The 18155-nt window shown below is 43.9% G+C and overlaps 1 protein-coding gene across 3 annotated transcripts in view; it reads right to left on the reverse strand.

Moving 5' to 3' along the window:
- ST5 (suppression of tumorigenicity 5) overlaps positions 1–17748 on the reverse strand; it is a 167366-nt gene extending 149618 nt beyond the window's left edge. For 2 of the 3 annotated variants that reach the window (XM_018059505.1, XM_018059506.1), the window contains exon 1: positions 17423–17748. The gene's annotated coding sequence lies outside the window, so the exon portion shown is untranslated. Of the gene's footprint in view, positions 1–17219 lie in introns of all 3 variants that reach the window. The other variant, XM_018059507.1, reaches the window with a different exon arrangement.

The raw sequence follows: 18155 nt of genomic DNA on the forward strand, positions 1-18155 counted from the left end.
GTAAACAGGCCAAGGGAAGCTAACGTGCCCTTCTCCAGAGAGGCCAAAACACACACTTCCCCAGCATGGCCCTGGAAATGCAGAAGGTAGGTGTTCCATAGGGGCACTGGGGAATTCCCAGGCTGCGCTCAGGCTTTTTTCCTCTGAGTTCCCAGGCACTCAGAGAGTTCACTAACAAGCCACCCCACCCCCGCCCAACCCCCAGGGCACAGGGACCAAGGAGAAGGTAAAGCCAAGACTTAACTGCTTGAAGGAAAAATGCAGTCTGCCCAAAGTTCCCACAGGAGACAGTAAGGAGAAAATAACCAGAGGCAACAGCAGAACCACTTCCAAGTCTGAGCACCTAGGCCGCAGGCCGGCGGGCTCCCATCTCTTCCGTAGCACCAATGCAATAAACAGCTGCCTGGGAGAAAACAATGGGCCTTTGTCTGTGTCTCTGCCTTCAGATTATTTTGGAGAACCAAACAGGATTATTCCTTTAGAGGAGTGGTTCTCTTAAATACTGGCCCAGGCCATGATGCAAGTCTTTATCATGTTCAGCAACCCTCTGAAATTCATACCTGATCCACAGTGGGCAGCAAGGCTCCTCCTTGCAACCCTGTCCCTTACCTGGTACGTGAGCCACGGCAGACAGGTGCTGGCAGCACTCTTCCGGGAGCCCTCGCCAGTCAGACACCAGAGCTATGACTTCTGCTTCTCCTTGGCCTGGCCACAGGATTAAAAGCCTAACGACTTACCCCTTTTCTCCATTCCCCAGAATAGTCCATATTCAATATTCCATTGACAGTTGATGCTGTTCTCATCAACAAGCCTGTTGAAATGCACTATCAACTGTACCTGTGATAAAGTGTGAAGCAAGCTGGACCGTCAAGCTTCTCTTGAGGTTGCTATCAAATAAAACTTTCCAAGCTGACAAACATATCAATAAAGTTTATGCTGTCATTTTTTCTTGATTCAAAATAGTTTGTGTAGGTGCTAAGTTGCTTCAGTTGTGTCTGACTCTGTGCGACCCTATGGACTGCAGCCTACCAGGCTCCTCTGTGCATGGAATTCTCCAGGCAAGAATACTGGAGTGGGTTGCCATGCTCTTCTCCAGTGGATCTTCCTCCTGACCCAGGGATCGAATCAAGTCTCTTAAGTCTCCGGCAATGGCAGGTGGGTTCTTTATCACCAGCGCCACCTGGAAAGCCCTCAAAATAGTTTAAATCTAACAAACTATTATAAGGTACTTTCTTACAAAGAGCTGTTCTATTATCCTATTTTATGGTTTTTTTAATTTATTCATTATTCCGGATTTCACATGTCCCTTTTTATATGACATGATGATGATAGACTTGGGGGCTTTATTTTTGGCCTCCTTTCCTGGGAAAAAATCTTAAAATCTAGGAATTCTATGTTGGCCTCATGAAAACATAACAAAAACATGTTTTATGAAGTTCTATAAGCTATAGTATGCTAGTCTTTTCCCATTTTCCTCCACAAAGATAACTGGTTGCAAATGAATTCAGCAGCCATTTCTTTCCAACCACCAAGGACGAGATGCCACACAGCACGGCCCAAGATCCCATCACATGAAACAGAGACAGTCTGAAGAACTCCTAGTATCTTCCCCTTCAACACATCTCTCCTCACCAGCATTACCCCTCTCCCCAAACACCTCCAAATAAAACATACTCAGAGTTTTTCAGAACAGTTAGCTGGATACCATGAGTTCCCTAATTCAGTCCAGAAGATCGCTCATTTTCCATGATTTCAGCACAAAGAAGCATCACAGTACAGTGGAAAGGGGTTTGGCATCTAACGAACCTGGGTTCAAATTCGGGACCCTGGGAAAGTTCCTTAATTTCTCTGCATCATCATTTCCTTGTCTTTGTGACAATTAGCAGAATTTATGAACATATCAAGTAGTGCCTGGCACAGAGTAGGTCTTTGCACTGACTCAGTTCTTCCTTGAAGCATTCCCTCTTAATATCCCCCGAGAGCAAGGCTTTTCAGAGAGTATTTTGAAAACAGAGAATTGGAAAAAAATGAAGACAAGTCCAATCTTTTCCCACAAGAACTCAAAAGTCATGAGGCTTTCCCTATCTTGCCTTGCTAGTTACATTCCATCTCTTCCACAATTCCTTTCCAGGCTCTTTTGGAAAAGTCTGGGCACCTATTTAATAGTATAAATCTCCCACTTCTCCTTCTTGAGAGCCTAGAAGAATTATTAGCTGGCTCAGGGTTCTCTAAGGGCAAGGCATTCAGTGTCATCCTGGAAAATATTAAAATGTGGAAAAACCACTCATCTCAAGGCCTCGTGTTTCTGTAGAGGGTCGAATCAACCCTTTTGGAGTTTGTTCAATCTGCTCTAAGCAAAACGGAATCAGGTCTCTAGTACAGCACTTTGCTGAACAAATGCTCCAAACAAGCAACAAAAAACTGTAATCAATTTTTTTAAGACCACATACAGTTTCATTTCATAGTACTATTTTGATCCCTATTAATAGAAGCCCTGTCATCATGAAAGCAAAAGAATTCCCAGTACCAGATGTGCCAGAAGAGTGACCTTACACGCTACTTTTTCCAGGACCATAGAATTTTACACAGTTGAATTCTGTATAACAAGGGTTATTGTGTAAATGTGTTGTTTGACTTAATTTGCAAAAATCTGTAAAAGCTTTTCATATAAACAAATCACAAACCAGAAGAAAAAAAACTGTTTATTGGCCCAAGGATCTCAACATTTAATTCCAAAATTGGAGTCACCCTTTCAAGTGACAAGCTGAAGGCTTCAACCTAGGAGTTGAATGAACTTCCTCTCAAGAGGGGAAAAGAACCCTCAGACCCCAACACTAATCTCAGTCTGCCCATTGCTGCTGCTGCTACTGCTAAGTCACTTCAGTCGTGTCTGACTCTGTGCGACCCCATAGACGGCAGCCCACCAGGCTCCCCCGTCCCTGGGATTCTCCAGGCAAGAACACTGGAGTGGGTTGCCATTTCCTTCTCCAATGCATGAAAATGAAAAGTGAAAGTGAAGTCGCTCAGTCGTGTCCAACTCTTAGCGACCCCATGGACTGCAGCCCACCAGGCTCCTCCGTCCATGGGAGTTTCCAGGCAAGAGTACTGGAGTGGGGTGCCAGTGCCTGCTCATTGCTACTAAGGTACAAAACTTGTATGAGGAATAGACCCTGGGTGGGCCTCATTTTACTACCCTAGGAAAATGTAAATAAGGACATCTACATTTGTAAGAACTGAATTTGCCAGGGAATTAAGTCAGAAGAGCAGGAGAATATCAAGTGCAGAAATGAAAGGCAGCAAGAGCCTGTGTTGGCAAACCACAGGCCATTTCAGCATGGCAGGAAGGGGAAGCCAGGCATGCAGGACCTGAAGTAAAAGCCAGATGGCAAAGATTTTTTAATGTCACATTAATTGAGTTTGGAATTATCCTGTCAAAGAAGATTCAATAAAGAACATTTGTGATGCACTTACATGAAGATTAAGAAAAGATTTTTTTTAAATGGTCACAGAAGAATGGTTAGGGCTAAGGATACAGATACTCCCTGGGAAGACACAAAAAGCAAACTTCCCTGAAAATGTTCTTGATCTGAGTAATAGTTATTTGGGCAAACACAAATGTTAAAGAGCATTAAGCTACACACAATATTTGTGCACTTTTTGTTGTTGTTGTTGGCTAAGTTGTGTTTGACTCTTTGCGACCCCATGAACTACAGAATGCCTGTCCTGGACTATCTCCTCGAGTTCGCTCAAATTCATGTCCATTGAGTCAGTAATGCTACCTAACCATGTCATCTCTGCCACCCTCTTCTTCTTTTGCCTTCAATCTTTCCCAGCATCAAGGCCTTTCCAGTGAGTCTGCTCTTCACATCAGGTAGCCAAATTAATGCAGCTTCAGCTTGAGCACTTCTTCCTTCCAAATGATTTCCTTTAGGACTGACTGGTTTGATCTCCTTGCTGTCCAACGATTCTCAAGAGTCTTCTCCAGCACCACAATTTGAAAGCATCAATTCTTCAGCTCTCAGCCTTCTTTATGGTCCAATCTGTACAAGACTGGAAAAACCATAACTTGACTATAAAGACCTCTGTCGGCAAAGTGACGTCCCCACTTTTTAATACACTATCTAGGTTTGTCATAGCTTTACTTCCAAGAAGCAAGCCGTGTCACCATGTTAATTTAACGTTTATGCAGAGTACATCATGTGAAATGCTGGGCTGGATGAATCACAAGCTGGAATCAAGATTGCCAGGAGAAATATCAACAACCTCAGATATGCAGAGGATACCACCCTAATGGCAGAAAGTGAAGGGGAACTAAAGAGCCTCTTGATGAGGATAAGAGAGGAGAGTGAAAAAGCTGGCTTAAAATTCATTGTGCACTTTACTGTATGTTATTTCTCATGAAAAGGAAGAGTTTTTAGCAAGGAAGTATGGTAATTGACCTGTATTTCAGAAAGCTCACTCTGGGAGCAGCTTGGGAGATTGACTGAAGAACATCCAGGGGCAGGCATTCTGAAACATTAAAACTGCATTCCAGGAAAAAGATGGTCAAGACTTTAAATGGATTGGAGGCAGCAAGAGAGCAAGGAGGACTTTTGGGAAATGGACTGACAAGACTTTATGAGTGTGATTATTGAGAGAGGAGAAATCAGAGACAACTCTGTGAAGGAGCCGGTGAAAACAGAACAAAGCGCAGCTTTCTGGAGATGAGTATTGAAATGTCAGCTTAAAAAACAGTCACATCCTTAAAGTTGAGAGTAATAGTTTTATTCGGTGGGCATTTTTAGGACTTTCGAGAAGGGGAGACAGCATTTCACGTAACCCTGACAGAACTCTTCTGAGGAGGTGAGGGGGCAGCTAGGGTAGACAGAAGTTTTGCAACACAGTGAAGACAGTCTGAACAGCAAAAGATTATTGTTAATTAGAGAAAACCAGAAATCCCAAATTAAGGAATTCAGCATTCTTTGTATGGGAGGATGCAAGGGTCTGGGCTCACAGAAATCATTCCTTTCATATGCATTTCAACTCTCCTGGGCCAGAATCCTGTGTTTTTCACCTAGGGCTCACCATAGGGGATGGCTGCTAAATCTCAGGCATTCTTCTCCTTCCTGAGTGCCCTTAGGGCTTAACAGCTCACTTTGGAGGGCTGCAATCGCTGATGACTGTGACATCCTTGTTTATTGATATGGCAGGAAATACTCCATTTCTCAAAACATAAAGTCTGAGGTGCTTGTGGGTCACCCAGCTGTCCAAAAGCAATAATTACATACACTAACTATATGTCAGGTAGTTCTGAATACTTTACATATATTAACTCATCTAACTTCACAGAAACCTTATGAGGTAGGCACTATTAGTACCCCATTTTACAGATGAGGAAACTGAGGCATGAAGAAGTTAAATGACTTGTCCAGGACCAGATACAATAAGCAGTAGAAACAGGATATGAACCCAGACCATTTGGCTCAAGAGTTCAGGCTCTTAAGGTGACTACTGAGATATAGGTGATATAGTCTCTGACATAAAGGAAATAGTCGAATCCCTGGGGAATAGCATCTCATAGGAAGAGAGTATACAAAAACAAGCAATAATAAAACAGGCTTCTTAGTATTGTCACAAGAATTAAACGATATTTGCAAGCCTCTTGGCGATACGCAAGTCAGAGTCAGGAACCTATTAAGGATAATTCTTCAACAAGATAATATACAAAAGGACTGACTCAGTTAGATTCAAAGAAGCTTAAAGGATATAACAACCAGATACAGTGTGAGGTTACAGGTTCAATGTCAGTATGGAAAAAAATGATAGGATACTTGGGAGTCAACAAGGGGATCTGAACCATGGACTGGGTGTTAGTTAAAATACAAATCCACAGAACATGAAAAGTGGAGATAATAAAAAAAATAAAACAATGAATTATAGTATGTCTAGTATGATCTTGCTTTGGTGAAAAGCAAAGAATACAAACATGTACATAGATATGCATAGAGAAAGATCTAGAAGAGGGTGCACAAAGATATTAATAGTGGTGATCTCTGGGTGTTGGCAAAGTGAAACTTAATTTTTTATAGTGTACTACAATGCACACATTACATTTTTTAAAGAACCAGTTTAAAGTTGAAGGTAATGTCGTATTTTGTAGTTTTCTATTAAAGAAGTCCACAGACATGAAGAAAGCAGAGCAAACCTCATACAGTATACAAGCTGGCTCCAGATGCCAAGAAAAAGAGGGGAAAACAACCTCACTCTGGATAGCAATCCAAGGGCTCAATAAAACACTCCTCTTGAAAAACAAAAAAACACTCCTCTTCTACATCTGTCTTCTTTTGTTCTGAGCAGCTGCTTTTTCCAAACGATGGGAAAAATTAGCATGATTGCCTCCCTCTCATTTTTGTCATTCGTTCTCAGAAAACAACATCCCCAAAGAGCCATGGAAGCAGGCAGAAGTAAAGAGCCTGAGAAACAACACACGCCATGTGCCCTGTGCCCACACTGCAGGCAAAGGAGTTTTCAGAGGAAGGGAAAAAGCCCCTGTGGAGAACGCTCTTCTCTGGGCTTAACACAAGCAGGAGAAATTCTTCTGGAAAGACTTCAAACTTAGAGGGTTTCATCAGGAAGTGCTGCCCCAGTGGAACTTCCCACACTTCATGCAAAGAAGCTAATTTTCATTTCTCTTAAATTTAAAGTCAGGCCAGGCACAGAGGTCAGGGAGAGAGGGGAGGGCCCAGTGGGGGCAGAACAAGTGAAGGGGTACACTGCTGCTGAGGGCACTCTCCTCCTGGCCAGCAATCCCAGCAAACTGGAAGCTGCCAGCTCTACCCAACAAATTCCAGTCAACCAGTTGAGGACCCTTACCAATTCTTTTTTTTCTTCAAAACTGCCTCAGCATTCAGTATATTGCCTATTACACAGTACACATTTAACAAGTGAATGCAAGCTTAAGTGAGTAGTCTGAACTAACTGAGGGCTTATGGACCGAGCTATATAACTTTTGGGGCTTCCCTGGTGGCTCAGACGGCAAAGAATCCACCCGCAATGCAGGAGAACTGGGTTTGATCCCTGGGCTGGGAAGATCCCCTGGAGGTGGGCATGGCAACCCACTCCAGTATTCTTGCCTGGAGAGTTCCCAAGGGGCTTAAAGAACTTAATGTAAAATAGAACCAAATGTTAATATTCTGTATCAACAACATTTGATGCAATATGATCAAAAGATTAAAGCTCCAACACTTAGCATAGCATCTGGTATTTAACAGGTCTTGCTCAGTAAGTAATTGTTGAATACTCTAGGACCAGATTTTTTCCTGCCACCCAAACTCTCAGATCCAGTATGAGATATTATCTGAAGGTCTGTGTTCTTACTTTCTTGCTGACTTTTAAAGTTTTTCCTTAAAGATGGAAAAAGATTCCTGAGGACGGAATAAACTTTTAAAGTATCATACCCTGTGCCAATTCACTGGCCTGGTAAGGACTGTATCAATCTATTCTCATCAGCCCTGGCTGAAAATCTACGTGGATACATGTATGGGCCCCAGGCTTTAGCACAACCCATTCACCCAAAGCATTTGTGGGTGCAGCAGGCAGATCTTACTTCCACTGGCCTCTTGAGTCCTAAAACGACAGTGTGAGGCTGCGGTCCCTGGAGGCCTGACTCCCTAGCCACAACACAGCTCCTCCGACAGAGATGTCCAGGCCCTCCTTGGAAGCTGATCCCATTCACTGTCCATCTGCTCCTTCTGCCCTTCCCCCTCCCTCCATCACTATTTTCACACTAGTATAGTGTTAACTTCTACCTCTACGTTCCAGGCTCAGCTGCCTGAAGAGGAATCATCACTTAGATCCTAAAATGTCATTTACAACCATATACAGAATTAAGGTAAAAGGCCAGTTCTCCAGGCTTTTTACTCCCATGCTCTCTCTAAGAATTCTGCGTACACGCATCTTACCAAAGAATTGAGTGTCATCTTCAAAACCTCCTACAAATTTCTAAAAGCAAACCGAAATGCAACTAGGCCCCTAACTGCACTAACACCTGAACTGTTACAAGGGCCTCCAAGCTCCTCAAGGTTCCTTCCACTTCCTTCCTCAACTCCAATCTATTCTCCATACCTACATCACCTTCATTGGAGAGAAAAGACAGAACAAGACCTAAAGCACTCCGTATGCTTCCCTGTCATTCTGAATCTAAAGTCTTCAAGATAACGTTCAAGATCCTCCAGGATCTGGTCTTCACCTTATTCAATTCATCATATCTCCCGTGGATCTCCTGTACAAACCTGTTGATTCAATTAGGCCTAATTTCCATCCTAATTTCTATCCCACACAAGCCAAAAATCACTGTGTAGAGGAAAGAGAATTGACCTAACAATCAAAATATCTGGATTCCAGACATTTTTGGCATACACTAGCTGTGTACATTTGGACATGTCCTTTGCCTCTGTAGGCTCAGTTTCTCTATCTATAAACAGAAAGATTGAACCAGATCATCTTAACCATCCTTCTAGTTTAAGAAAATTTACTCTATGATTCCTATATGACCAACCAAATCCATCTCTTCTTCAAAAGTCTGTAGGTCCTAAAGCACTCCAGACCACACTATTCTCTCCCTCCACTGAACTCCTATGTCTGGAATTCAAAACAAATCAAACAGTGCATTCATTCAGCTAAGATTTTCTGAGCATTTTTTGGGCCAGATATTACGGCAAATCTTTGGCAATAAATATAAAGCCAAGTAAGACCCAGTCAGTTCAGTCACTCAGTCGTGTCCAACCCTTTGTGACCCTATGGACTGCAGCACGCCAGGTTTCCCAAGTAAGACCCAGACCTGTGTATATCACCTGTATACCCCTTTCTGCTTCACTTTTTATCCAAGTTAAGTTATGTTAAACATGCACATCAAATGCATATGACACCATTTATTCATTTAACAAATATTTATAGAAAACTTTCCATGTCCTGTTTTGAAAAGTAAAGATACCAGTATACAGATGGACCAACTCCCTAACCTCATAGCATTTGTTTATTTTTGTAAAAGCAGACAGGAAAAACGCACAAATACGTAATGCAATTTTAGGGATAAAAACAAAGCACAGATTAAAGACTGACTAAGATTAGCTTACTTCATATGGTCAGGGAACATCTCCCAGAGGTGGTGCGTTTGAGCCACCACCTGAATGAACTGAGAGTACAAACTGGCAGAAGAGCACCTCAGCTGCAGGGCAAAGGCTCTGAGACAGAAGACACAGAGTAGGTGGGAGGGCTAGGGGCTAGAGCACGTAAGGACTTGGTTATAAGTGTGAATTCTAGGTGTAATGAGCAGGAATCCTTATGAAGGCTAAAGTAGGGGACAAACATAATAGCTTGGTTGCTATGTGGAGAAGGGATGGGGTAGAGGAGTTCAGGACCAATTAGAAGGTTAAACAGAACCGGTCAAGGGCTTGGCATCCAGCCTCCAACTAAGCTCACATCTTGACTCTTCAGTCTATAAACGGTGTGATCCCGAGGAAGTTCATCTCTCTGACCTCAGCTTCCACACCTTTAAGTGAGGATGACAGTACCTATATCACAAAGCTATCTGAAGATTACACTAATTCGTGTAAAGCCCTTGGAACAGAATCTGGCACAAAGTAAACATTCTATGAACGCCAGTGCTTTAAAGCCATGGGATCACCTGGGGAAAGGGCAGATAAAGAAGAAAAGGGGGCTGGAGTGACCCTTGGGGCTCTCCAACATCTCCAAAGTCCTCCATTCAACCCGAGGGTTTTCCATAAACCTGCATGTCCTAAGCCTTATCCAGAGCCACAAACCCCTGTTTGTGACTTATGAGTTAAAGCTTGATAATTTAATACTTTATAGAGATCTTCAGGGGCTTCCCTGGTGGCTCAGAGGCTAATGTGTCTGCCTGGAATGCAGGAGACCTGGGTTCGATCCCTGCATCAGGAAGATCCCCTGGAGAAAGAAAGGGCAACCCACTCCAGTACTCTTGCCTGGAGGCAACAGTTCTATGTTCTAAGTTCAGGACTGGTTTGGTTTCTTTTTTTTTTTCACATACTCGTATACCCACTACCATGCCTGGCATAGGGTCAGACACATACCAGGGTGTTGGAAACTTACTTGTGGACACATCACATAAACTAAAAATTTTAAAGTCAACGAACTATACTTTCTCTTAAGGGAAAAAAAAAATCTGCAAGGAATGATGTGGATTACATGATATCTTTAGCACTATCCCATCATCCAACCATCAGGCCCACCTTAGCTGCGATAGTCACAACGGCCAAAGCACCTGCCAGGCCATATTCCCTTCTGACTTCCAATCCTTGTGCTCTATGTGGAAACTTTTCTGTCTCTTCTTTCCTGGAGATTTGTCTAGGTGTAAAAGCCTCTCCTATCCAGCAACATGTCACACTCTGGCCCCCTGCCCCTAGTCTCCATAAGCCAAAAAAAAACAAAAACAAAAAACAAAACAAAACCTGGACATTGAAGCCAAATTTTATTCCTTAAAAACAAAACAAAAAGCATCAAAACTGGAGGTGAAAAAGAGGGAAAGAAAATGGACCAAACACCCATCCAGAGAACCATCTAGGAGGGATCCTCCCACCACTGTGTAGGCGTCACAGCGCTTTCAGCTAGCGACTATGAGTATTTACAGAATGACCTCAAGTGACAAGAGTTTCCAACAGAACAAAAGTACAAGTCAATGAGGGGGAGAAGAAGTCCTAAGAGGTTATTGCTTTGCTTAGTTTCCAAGGAACTACATGCCCTTCTGTTTGTCTTCCCTGTCCCACCCACCTTCCTCCCCACACCCTCAGCCCTGATGATAACCACAGAAAATAAGGCTGACCCACCAGGACCAGCTGTTGATGTGGTTTCAACCACGTCTGAGCCTCAGATCCTGAGATCTGCCCCTGGCCCCCCAGGGACCAGTACCAGTGACAAGGATATGGGAACCACGTAGGCGACTTGAATGTGGGCAGAGCGGAGCATATGAAATTGCTCCCAAATTGGCTTTCTCACTCATATCTAAACCTGGAACAGACAAAAGGCTGCTAGATCTTATTTTACCAATACCTTTCAGCAAAGCTACTGCTAACTAATTTGGACTGCTGAGCTGCTTATGGGGGGTTTTAAAAATGGTCCACCTGAAATAAGATACAAAGTGGCCTCTGTCCATCTCCCATGACTGCTATCACTTTCTGTATAAACACTTTGGTCCTAAATCCTGGTCTAATTTAAGGCAATGATCCGCCAAAACACAGATGTAGAGAAAAACAAAAACAGCAAAACAAAACCCACACAGTGGTTTATCTCTGATAAATTGGACATTAAAGACTCAAATGAACACTTTGACCTTAAATCCTGTTTTTCCACTTTGACCTTAAATCCTGTTTTTCCATCCTCTTCCTAAGCCTATATAGCACTATATAGTCATTTGTAAGCTGGTTTTCTTCATCCCAAGATCTGTGTGTATAGATTCTAACATCTACTGAGAAGCAAAAAGCTTTGATCCCCTCCTATAGTGGTACAAAGTTTCAGGGGAGCTTCTATTCCCTTTGGATCCCAGTGTTAGGATCATGCTGGTTGTGTAGAAGCCCCTTGGGTCTAAGCACCTAGCATCCATCCTTGGCTCAAGTGCCAAGACCAGAGTTTTAGGAAAAACTTCTCCAGGCAATCCTTGCTACTAACCCATTGGGTACCTTCTAATACAGGAGCTTCCACATTTAAGTGGCGCTCCCGGCAACTGTAAACGTAACCTAACATGACTAGCAGCAAAAATAACTGACTGAACCCTGTTCACTTACTAGAAAATATATGCTCACATGTTGAAACTCTTTATCAGGAGTAATCTCAGCATCTAGATCAGATCCCCACAGCAATACTCCAACCAGGGTTATCCAAAAATTACTTCCCATGTAACTTCTTTGCCCACTCCTCAATTCATCAGACTCCTTGTATCAAGCATGTTTACTGAAGAAAAGCAACAAGAGCACAAAAAGATGTTTGCAAGCACTCGCCAATGTGCTACGTCCACGGCAGACATTCAGTAATGCTGAACACCAGAGCGGATGAACAAGGCTTCCTGAAGACTAGTGTCTGACAAAATATCCTAAGACACTGACTCCTTCATTAAAAGGAAGGAAATACTCCATTTAATACTCCTTTTAATTTCCATTAAAAGGAAATACTCCAATCTAGCCTTCAAGAAAGGAAAGAACAGGGAGAGGGGATAAAAAATTCACAAGTATTCTATATTCAAACTTCAAACTATATTCAAATTAACACCCAAGATCCCAAATTCATATCAAAGGAAGTCACCAACAGTGACACTGGCCCACTCAAAGCAGTTTTCAGAACACTGACCACCAAGACTCTCAGCATGCTCTCATCACTATGGCGCTTTATCACAAGAGGCCCATTCAAAGAGGTTTTCTTTCTTATGCTGTTATAAAGGGTTACGCAGATTATTTCTATCATATTTACTCAGGGGTCCTAGATTCTGGTTTGAACAAATGATTCCCACACTTCTAGAAAGGCCTTAATTGGGTTAGTCTGTTACTTTTACTACAATCTTACAAAGGCTGGATTCTTTTTAAGTCCTTAAAAGACTTGGGTAAAATTCTTTTGGTGATAATTTTTTTTTTTTTTTTTAAAGATCCTCTCCAGTGTTTACATATGTTCCACAACCACTCAGGCTGATAAGGGAGGAAAAAAGCACATTTTACTTCCAAAAAGCATCCTTCAATCTGGAAGCTCTAATTGCCAACATATCTGACACTGACTTACTGCATAAAACACACAAAACAACACATATAAGCACAGGTCTAGGAAGCAACTCAGCTTGTTTAGCCAGAGAAAGGGAATGAAAAGATGGGTACAGAAGGGGCAATCTACATTTCTGGTAGCTGACATTAGAGTCCAAGAAAGACAATACGCCCACACTGTGAACAATTGTGCAATAAGAGGCATGAGAAAAGAGTAAAAGCAAGAAACACTAAGAGGAAAAAAAAAAAAAAGCTCAGGCTAACTACAAAGAGATAATCTATGATCATCAGTCTGGAAAGCTCAGGAAACATTTCCTGGAGAGATTGTGACGTCTCTTGAGAAAGGGCAAATCTCTTGAGAAAGATTTAAGAATATTTGGAGGTGGAGATTTAAGGATAATTAGAGGTGGAGTTGGAGTGGGTTAAAATAGTCTAATGGTTCTACTATTCTAGGAGATTACATCTGAGTATCAAAAGGATATTCTAGTCTTTTTCTAAGCTTTTAGCTATCTTGGAAAATGTAAATCATTCCTTTAATAAATTAAAAAAAAAATGATAGATGCTTACCAAATATAAAAACACTAACAATTGTGTAAGCAATGAGCCAAAAATGCAACCAAAACATCTCTGACATTTAAACAAGAGCACTGCCAAAGTCTCTTCTTGGGACCCTCAACTCTCAAAACTAACCTCAAGAGCATTCTCACAGAAATCCATACCAAAAGATCTGCCATTCTCTGGAGAAAAATCCTAGATAGTTTTCCTTTCTCGTCTATAACCACAGGCCACAGATAAAACAAAATGGGTTTCAAGTGATAACAAGATACGAAATGGGAGAAGGAGCCAGGGACCCATAGTTCAGGGCATGAACTATGGGTTCATCCTGGGAGATTACTCTGATCTAGAAGAACTAGATAAACTGAGCTAAGAAACATCGAATTCCAGACACTTCTGAACAAACGGCAAAGCTGGAACCTTACCCCATATCTTTGGACTCTAAATTCCCTACTTCAAGGGGGCAAATTCCTCGGAGGTCCAAACCCAAACTGAGTCACATCCTGACACATTTAGAGCCGCTGGTAAGAATTTCACAAACCAAAGCCTCATTCAATAGGGCAAGCTCTCCAGTTAGAGGCTCTTCAAGGTAATCTGAAGAACTGAGACGAAATTTTAGTTTTGCAACTTTTTTTAATTTTTGCTGTACTGGGTCTTCATTGCTGCGAGGGCTTTTCTCTAGTTGCAGTGAGCAGGGACTAGTCTCTACTTGCAATACACGGGCCTCTCATTGTGGCGACCTCTCTTGTGGAGCACAGGCTCCAGTGAGTGTGGCCTTCAGCAGCTGTGGCTCCCGGACTCTCGAGCACAGGCTTAGCAGTTGTGATGCATAGGCTTAGTTGCTCTGTGGCACGTGGGATCTTCCCAGATCAAGGATCGAACCCATGTCTCCTACATCTGCAGGTAGATTCTTCACCCCTGAGCCACCAGGGAAGCCCATTTTGCATCTTTTTATTTTACAAAAAAACATGGTTGACTCTAACATGAGTTTAGTAATAAAACAAAACTTCTCCAGTTGACAAGCGATTTTTCTGTCAGCTGCCCTTTTCTGTCTCATCGCCTGTTACCTGATCTCCCTTGGCCTAAGAACCAAGTCTTCAGAGCACTGACACATTCAGAGGAAAGGCCTAGAGGCTGACAAGGAAGAGTAAGAAATCGAGATTGCATTCAAAGTGGGAGACAATTCTAGCAAAATGGCTCCACCCACTGCTGCCCTTCCTGTGCCCATTATCTGCAGAGAATCAAAGGGCCTGGCTATAAACTTGGGCAGTGGATGGCCCTGCAAGCTCCCGAGCTGGACAAGTGAACAACACAATTAACTGGTAGGAAATGTGGCAGAGTAGAAAGAGCTTTGCACATCTCAAAATCCTGGCTTTCCGATCCCTTCTAAATTCCTACACGGTAACTACCCAAATGCAACCTATTGCTCCTCCATAACAAAAAAGTGAAATAAATCTACATTTTTTCTTAACTGGTCTTATTAATAAGAAAGGTAATTTCAATTCATTTTCACCGTGCTGGTGCCAAGTTTTACATTTTGGCATTTTTAAGAAGCAAGGGAATGTTGAAAGGAAAGGGCATCTCAACTTAACATTTTAGGGCAGAGGCCCTAGTTTGGGGGTTCAACTTTGCCACTTAGGCTCTCAAACAAATTAAAACATTGATCTATACCCCAGGGTAGCCAGGAAAGGAAAACCTTTCCACCAGAGCACTGTGAACCACGCGGAAACATAAAGGACAAACCAGCAGCCGTGGAGCTCCACGTACACATTCCACGCCAACGCTCGCCTTCTCGGACCCAGCGCTTCTCTGATCCCTGGCAGCCCTGTAGTCTGTGCAATCGGTTCTCACCCAGTGAACGAAGCCATCAAAGGGTAGGGGGAACGAGGTGGAAATTTACACACCGAGATTTCCTGACCACACTCACTCTCTTTAGGCTGCCAATTAAGAACTACATCTTGCAGGTTACCTAAGATAAGCACGTTACATTCCTATACACATATGTCATAATAATCTTCTAAAAACACTGCTTTACCCATCATTTCCTTTCTCAAAAATCTTTAAAAGCCAGACAGAGTAACAGGATGAAGTCCCAGCTCCTAAGCCAGAATTCAAGCTGACCGGTCTGCTTTAGCTGAACCTGCCACTGTCCCTGGGGAAGGACAACCTTTAGAGTCAGACCACAGGGAGCAGGAATTCCAGCTCCACCGCTTACCACTTATGCGATCCTGAACAGGCGACCTATCTGTGTAGTCACTTCTCTTTAAAACAAGAGCAGTACCTATGCCATAGCCCTAGAGGGTGGAAGACAGAATATGGCATATGGCACAGAGGAGATGACGCTCAGTAAGCACCACTTCTCTCCCTAGCTCCAGTCCAAAAGGTCTACTCTCTTCTCTCTTGAAAATTCTCCCCAGCAACTTTCCACTGATTTCAGAACCATGCTTTGCTTCAATGCCTAACTGAAATCTTTTCTATAAAGTTACCTTGGCTCATGATCATTTTCTCCTCTGAGCTTCTTATATTTTAGGCCAATGGATTTAAACTCTTCATTCTTCTCTCTATGTTGCTCCTCTTTTCCCGACAAGTCAACAAACCCAAAAGCAAAGTTTTTAATCAATCATCAAGCCAATAACAATTTAAGTGGTCAAGAAAAAATACTTCGAAGAAACAGTTGCCTTGGGGTTGTCTACCAATGATGGGAGCCCTTCTGGCCCAATTAGGGGATAATACCACTTTCCATATATGCTTGAGAAAACCTCCCACATATCTTGGGGAGTTTTTCCAAGGGTAATATTTATTGGGTAAATGAAAATGAAGCCTTAATCTATGTAGTCACAAGGGAAGACAAGCCGGCAGAGTCCAAGAAGCTTTAATTCACTCCATGCATTCAACAGGTTCTATTTAGCTCTTGCTTTGTGCTGTCCCTAATTCACCATGGGAGACAGACTGAGCAATCTGGTCTCTATCTTTGATTAGCTTTCTGAAATTAGACTATTTCTGATCCCTTAGAAACTCCTATTTCTGAAAAACCTCATCAACAAAGGGATTCACCTTCTGAAAATATTACCTGGGAAGGGAAAAAAAAAAACCAACAGTAAAACAGTTACTGGGGTTTTAACTTGGTGGCCCTATCCTAAGATGGCCAACTGAGGAACTCGAACATAAGCACTAGCTCAAAACAGCCCTGTAGAAGGAATAATGACCCCTTCACCATTCCCAAGACCCTGCGGTCCAAACAGAAGAAACAGCCTCATCAGGATAAAGCAAGAGGTGGACTGAGGCAGCATTAAGCAAAATTATCTTACTTAGTGAAGCTGTTTCACACAGGTAAACCACATTCTCATAAAGACCACAGGAAAATGCAATAATCTCTCTTTATAAAACTTGAAAACGTTCAGTCTCTTGAATTTTACAAACTACGAAATTCTTTAATCAGGGAGCATAAAGGTTGGCTAAAGTGTGTTCCTTTGGTCTTGGGTCACTTAAAAATGCAGTTTCAATACTTAGTGCACTTCAAAAGAACAGCAAAAAAAAAAAAGTAAAGGTAATCATAAAGTGATAGCAAAATTAATTTTCCTTTGTTTGAGTTCCGTGTGTGCGTGCGTGCGTGTGTGTGTTCTGGAAGAAGCCTGCACACAAACTACCACAGCTGCAGGTAAGAGCGGCCGAGCAGCTAGGGTGCATCAAGGGGCTCGCACAGAGCCCACTACCAGGACCGCCCAGACCTCGGTCTCCTCCTCGCACACCAGCTCTGCGCTTCCCCAGACCCTCGGCTCCATGTTCCCCACCCCCAACTGCGCGCCCCAGCGGAGCCGGGAAGCAAGGTTTGCCAGGACCGCCCGGAGGGCAGCCCCCACCAACCCTGCTCCTCTGCGCCTTCAGAGGCCGGGGATCGCTAATACTCACCGAACTGGAACACCTCCGGGGCAGAGTGGTGAATAGCGGGGAAAGGGCTCAGACTGCAGCCGCAGGGCAGGGCGCGGCAGAGCCGGAACCGGCGCCCCTCCTGCCCGCCACCCGGCCTGGAGCAAGGGCACTCAGGCCAGCAAGCAACCTCCTGGAGGGAAGACGGGCAGGGAAAGCCTGGGCGGCGGCCGGGACGCACTTACCTCTGAGCCCCCCAGCCGGGCTGGGTGCTCGCAAGGATGGGGGCTTGCCTGCAGCCGCGCAGCCCGGAGGAGGAGCCGCTCGGGGAGAGAGGGCGGTCGTCGGGCGGGCATCCGCGCCCGGGGCTGCGGCCGGACTGAAGCGAGAGAGAAGGGAGGGAGCACAGATTTGAGTGGAGGGGGCGTGGAGGAGGTGTGCCTCCACCCGAGACAGGGAGGGTGGGCTGCTGGAGCCCGGCGGAGGGGTATGCTCGGAGGCTCTGGAGGGAACAAGAAAACCGCGCTGAGAGTGCGCAAAGCTGGGGAGGGAGGGCGCTGGGGATGGGAAGATGGGGGTGGAGAACAGGATGAGGAGTTGGTCCTTAAACTGGACCGGCCCTCACCTCGGACCATCAAACCAAGAACTGTCTGGGTCTGGAGCAAAACACAAGAGGGTCTGAAACTTTATGTCATTTTCTCATACACACGTGACGCCCCTGCAGTCCAGATGGTTTCAATCACTGGAGGAAAAAAGCGGCTCTGCTGGTATGCATGAAAAACCGGAGCTGGGAAAGTCTGGGAAAAGCTGTCTGTACAGCCTGCCTGCCTTCAGACTAACCGATGAGCTCTTCCCGCTCTCCCAGCCCGAGGCCAGGGGAGCCCTGGAAAGCCCTAAAAGACACTAAAGGAAGCTACATTTGGCATTGCGGGAGTGGCGGAAGAACTCTGAAAGCGCTATAGTTCCAAGGCATCTGGT

Source organism: Capra hircus, chromosome 15, assembly GCF_001704415.2.
Source record: "Capra hircus breed San Clemente chromosome 15, ASM170441v1, whole genome shotgun sequence".
Lineage (NCBI taxonomy): Eukaryota > Metazoa > Chordata > Mammalia > Artiodactyla > Bovidae > Capra > Capra hircus.